This window comes from Nanorana parkeri, unplaced genomic scaffold, assembly GCF_000935625.1.
Source record: "Nanorana parkeri isolate BGI_ZX_2015 unplaced genomic scaffold, ASM93562v1 scaffold2635, whole genome shotgun sequence".
Lineage (NCBI taxonomy): Eukaryota > Metazoa > Chordata > Amphibia > Anura > Dicroglossidae > Nanorana > Nanorana parkeri.
Window position 1 is genome coordinate 19124 of NW_017308903.1, and position 6011 is coordinate 25134.

Consider the following 6011-nt stretch of genomic DNA (forward strand, 5'->3'; position numbering starts at 1 on the left):
ATGTAATGTTCCTGAAGGGTTACAATATCGAGTTAGAATATCGCATGTTGCATGATGTTCATGATGCTATTAGTAGGAATCTGATATATTTTATTTTCTCCTTTCCTGCGTTCTTTTACCAAGCTTTTTGGCAAAGTCTCTACATCCTCTGAAAAAGTCAGAGTATTAAGGGAACAGCCAGGGCCACATTAAAAGCCCCAATACCCTAAGCACAACCTATCAATGGTGCTCCCCTGTCTCCTATATTGCTTAAAGTGACATTAAACTCAGGAGTTAAAGCATAAAAATGCATTCAAGTATCTTAACTATTAACAGAAATGTATCTTATTTGTGTATCACTCGGCCTTAGGTCCTCAAATCATCTCTGAATTGGTGCTGACACTGTCCTTCCTTCTGGAGGGGGGCTACTTTTGTTCCCTATGGTTCCTGTGTATGTTGTAAAGTAGCCACCGCACCAAGCTCACTCCCGTGATGGACTTGAATTACTCACAGTGAGTTTGGAGCAGAGGCTACTCTACAACACACACAGGGACAATAGCGAACAAAAGTAGCCCCCCTCCAGAAGGAAGGACAGTGTCACTATGAATACAGAGATGATTTGAGGCTCTACAGCTGAGTGATACACCATTAAGCTACATTTTTATTAATAGCTCGGGTATTTGGATGTATTTTTAAGATTTAATTCCTGAGTTAAGTGTCACTTTAACCGATGAGATATTAACACTTAAGTACTAAAGTGTATAAAGCTTCTTCAGTTTTCTTCCTTGTTACAAAGCAAGCAAAACTAAACAACCCTTGTGAGTTCTATTTGCAACTAAAATGCATAACCCAAAACCACAGCAATTTCAGTACAACGATACTTGTATGAAAAGAGTCCTGCTGTTTATCCCCATAATTCTCAATATCAGGGACATGTAGGCCCAATTCGGTTTCAGTTCCTCTGTGAGTGTAAGCCAAATAGAGAGTCCCACTGCACTCCTGACGGAAAAGGCCCATATATTGTGGGGGAGTGCTGAAGTGGCCACGGATGGCGCCGCCAAATACTTGCAAAACAGAATAAATGGTCACCAGAACTCCAAGTTTTCTTCAAAACGAAATCCTTTTATTCATTCTAGCAGGTCATATCACCATGCATGGCAACATTTCAGAACCTGTCCGGTCCCTTCATCAGGCAAACAAGAGTCACTTTTGTTTTCCTAATAAAGGGACCAGACAGATTCTGAAACGTTGCCATGCATGGTGATATGGTCTGCTAGAATGAATAAAAGGATTTCGTTTTGAAGAAAATTAGGAGTTCTGGTGACCATTTATTCTGTTTGGTAAGGTCCCAATTCAGTTTAAGTTACCATGTGTATGGTCATTCTTTTGTTCTGCTTGGCATAGCTGAGCCGGACTAAACTATGAACTAGAAAACTCATCCCCAAGGTAGCAGAGAGCTCTATTACTTTCAGACCTGCATAAGCTGTGCAGTCAGTATGGACCATGTACTGAAGGAGTTGGGCGCAAACAAGTTTGTAAGGGTGGGGGTTGCTGGAGGCATGCTGCCATGCGTATTAGCTTTTCTTCCTTTGAAAGAATAATAGATACAAGCTTTTATGTTATTGACTCCACATACAGATTCAGAACTCTGCATGTTATCTGAACTGCACTTTTAAGTGATCTTGTTACTACAGAAGGCTGTGAGTTGACTGCATGCAAACACAACATAGAAAGATCTATACAGAGGTACATTTTGTCTCCGACCCTGTGACGAGGACCAGTCTGTACTCTCAGGAGTTAGCCGGGGCCTTTCTCACAGTCTCTGATCTCTTTGGCTTCATGCAAACAGGAAATGAACAATTTTCCCAGCATAGAAATCCCAGCATAGAATCGTAGGCCAGCATAACACAGCAAAACCAAGCTTTGAGGGGAATTTTCATCTGGAAGAGCGGGTCTTCATGAAGTATAAAAGGGAGGTTATTCATACATGCCTGCTATCTTCATTCACATGTAAGAGCAGCAATGACTTCCTGGCCAGGAATACATTCACAACATCTGGAAAGATGTTTAAAGTACATGTGAACCCTAACAGACATTTCGTTTGCTAATACTCTGTGATGGGAATTCATCAAAACTGGAGCAGACAGAATCTGGAGCAGCTGTACACAGCAACCAATCAGCTTCTCTGTTGCATTTCCAAATCGTAACTGAACAAACTGAAGAGAGAAGCTGATCGGTTGTCCTGGGCAACTGCTACAGATGTTGTCTGTCCCAGTTTTGATAAATTCCCTTTTGTGTATCATAAACAAGTACAATTGTTTTTATTTATTTATTTCACCTTTTGTTGCATTTTAGTGCTGCTGATCTCTTGCAGCCACTTCCTGTCTACAGGCTTGGTTGCATAGTGTTTCTCATGGCAGGTTATCAGCTATGATCGCATAGTGTTTCTCATGGCAGGTTAATCAGCTATGGTTGCATAGCGTTTCTCATGGCAGGTTTCCTGATGGCGACAATAGACCATGCCTGCATTATGCGGATTGAAACAGCTAATTTTACTCTCCACTGGGAGAGAGCGTGTGACGGGGTGACAATGTAGGATAACAATTGGAAGACAGGGACAGTGTGTTGTTACCGCATAAGAGGTTCAGCTAGAAGAGCTGTGCCTGGTATTGTTCATCCAACGATGTACACAAAACATACTAAAGATGGCCAAACATGACTGGATTATGGATATGCAACAAAAAACTAACTGTGATCGTATTCAGGCGCACACAGTGCCTACTATGTTATCTGACATTCTACACTTTCACAGTTGCCCCCTTAAAGAAGAACTCCAGGAAGACGTTTTCATAACCCTTGCAGCGAGGCTACCCCTGCACTGCAATTGCTCATTTTGTCTAGGTGCTAAAATAACAAAGTTATACTCACTCCAAGCTTTGAGCCAGCCGGCTGTCGCAGCGTCCCTCCTGCCTCTCTCCTCCTCTGCTGCAGCATTGTAAACTTCCTCAGAGTCCTCACAGCTATACACTGTGTATAGAACGTGATGATTTACAGGACATTAGACCACTGCAGAGGAGAGGGAGAGAGGCTCCAGGGACCGGTCCAGCAACAAGCCGGTTCAGAGCATCGGGTGAGTATAACCTTTTTTTTTTAGCACATAGACAAAAACAAGCACTCAACCCTTGCAGTGTGGGGGTAGCCCCACTGCAATGGTTAATACAAATTTTTCCTGGAGTTGTTGAAAAAAAAAAAGACTCAATTTTTGACTATTCCTTCAATTAAAAAAAAATACAAAAATGGCTCCATCGATGTAATCCAGCGTCAATCATGATGCACGACACAAAAACGCGCCGCAAAATGACATTCATTCTCAGCCTTCAAATACTACATAGCATTCAGGAACTCCCGAATACTATTCATGAGTTTCCGAATGCTATTCGGGTCTGTGAGCCGAACTTCCGGGACCTCGTCCAGTCCTCCCCCAGCCAGGTAAGACATCCCCCGAAAATAAAAGACAGTGTCTTATTTTCGGGGAAACACGGTATTTGACGGCTGAGAATGTCAAATGGGTGGAACGAGCTGTGACGCCACGGCTCGCTCCGCCCATCTGTTGACATTCGGGCTGAATGTAATTTTGCGGCGAGTTTTTGTGGTGTTTGGGTGGTCGTCGTGCGGCGGGACTTTTTTTTATTTCGGCGGGTCGGCGGGGGCCGTGCATCATGATTGACGCTAGATTACATCGATGGAGCCATACCCCTTACTCATTCACAAGGGGGGAGGGCGGCATCTGGGTGCCCCCTTATTTAAAGGGGTACCCCAATGCAAATAAGCCCCCTTGCCCGCAGACCCCCACAACCATCAGGGGAGGGTTGTGAGGAAGAGGCCCTTGTCCCCATCAGCAGGGGGAAACCCGCCCAATGCCGAGGGCACGTGGCCTGGTAAGGCGCAGGGATGGGGGGGGTGCTCGATCGTCCACCCCCCCCCCCCTTTCCTGCCCTGCCGGGCCAGTGCTCGGATCAAGGGTCTGTTAGCACTGTTACAGTAATCCAGTGTGATCCTCAGTGCAGGAGCTGCCTGTAATAAAGACCAGTCATTGCTGCTCTTTCTCCTTGTGCAGGGTGACTGGTCTAGTATCTGCCCCCTCCTGTAGCTTTCTGCAAGCAGCCTGTAGTGGATGGGTCGTGCTGGGTCCCTCCCGCAGCTCTGCTCTCTGCACAGACAAGTGTACAGCACAGTGATGTCACTGCACATTTTGCAAGGGCACTGGTGAACACAAAGTGGATTTACATCCTCTGCGGCTATTGAGTAATATATTTATATGAAGGTTTTTGTTCCTGGAGTTTAGCTTTAATGCAATAACACACAACACGCTGGGTTGCTACGTAGCCCTTATCTTGCTTCTCCTTTATCCTTTTTTTGTAAATATATTATTTTTCTAAACAAGATTGACCACAGATTTGCCAGCTTCAATAAGACAAATGGCAACAATGAAAAGATTACCTAACATGCAAGAGTAAACAAAAAAACATGGTTGTACAATAGGCTTATAAAGAAGTATCACAGCGTGGGGAAGAGGAAAAATTCCCCTATAAGGATTGCTATTATACAAATAGAAAACATAAGTGCACACAGAAATGCAATAAAAACGATTGACATGACCGAGGAAGGTTACAAGAGTGCAAAACAAAAGAAATAACTTCATGATTTAAATGATAACTTGTGAGAAAGGAAGACATTGACAAGACTGACAGGCCTAGAAAATACTGCACATGATATTGTTATAGCTGACCATGGGGCTTATTAATCAGATTGTAAAAAGGAGCAACCAACCGGATCCTCCAGCTCATTTTCCTTCAATGCACTAGAAGATTGAAAGCAAGAGTCTTAAGCTGGCCATTCACTGCTCTATTTTTTTTTAGTTCAAACCCCCAGGCTGAATGAAAAAAATAGAGCAGATGCCTCTATCAAAGCATCCTCTGTGCGAATTTCGGCCGGTTCATCAAAAAGCAGCCGAAATTCGCACAGTGTATGGCCACCTTTACTTGACACTATGGGTAAAAAATCTTTTAACTCAGGTCTCACACCTCTAATGGACCAGAAGAATATTTATATTTCTGCTATGAGACGATAGATTCATATAGTAATATGAATCTATTGTCTCATATTACATATTTCATTTCTTAGGACAAACAATGCTTTCCTTCTGTGACATATTTACAAACAAAATAGCTTTTTTTTTAATTCTATGCTTTTTTTTTATATGTGATACTAAAAAAAATAATGATCAAAATGAATAAAAATAAAAAAAAGTTTACATATTAATGGTTAGAAAAATGGAAACGCATAAAAACTGCCCTTGCAAGAGACCTCCCCACCATGCCACAAGGGATATATGTTTGTTAATTCTACGGGAAGAAGAAAAAGGTGTAATACTTACCTTATTCCCCACCATGGTGGGCTCAGTTGCTCTCCTCTTCTCTCTGACGCTCTGGGTTTTGACCAGGCCCTCCCTATCCTCATGTAGAATAAAGTGCTATTGGTGAATGCCAGCTGGATCATCTTAAGCTGGCCATGCACTAGTAGATTTCCAAATGAAAGATCTTTCTTTACCACCCGATAATGCCATCAGATACTTGACCAAAATCAAACTAAAATGTTGATTTAACATTCGATTTTGGAATGAATGGAGTTTCCGGAACAAAAACCACATTCACTGGTTATTTTTAGGTATGCTATGTGAATAGAATAGGAATACATAAAAGCCCTGGCTAAAGTGGAAATATGCTTTATGGCTGGGTTCACATTGATGCACTGCGGCATTGTGAATGTTATTGCAACGCAATAAAACGTGCAGTACACGTGTTGCTGCCCTGCAGTGCCATTCATTCTTAAAGGCCACCCAACGCAGCTGCTGTGCTGTGCACCACAATGTAAAATAATGCACTGCCATGTGTTGTGATGCCCTTTGTTACAAAAATAGAGCATACACATTCTTTTGCCTTTATGTAAGACGTGTTAATGTGGACGGCACA

General features: G+C 42.7%; 1 protein-coding gene across 1 annotated transcript in view; it reads right to left on the minus strand.

The window, feature by feature from the left end:
* The window catches only part of UBAP1L (ubiquitin associated protein 1 like), a 17868-nt gene that overhangs the window by 6375 nt on the left and 5482 nt on the right, over positions 1-6011 (minus strand). The window lies entirely within an intron of this gene.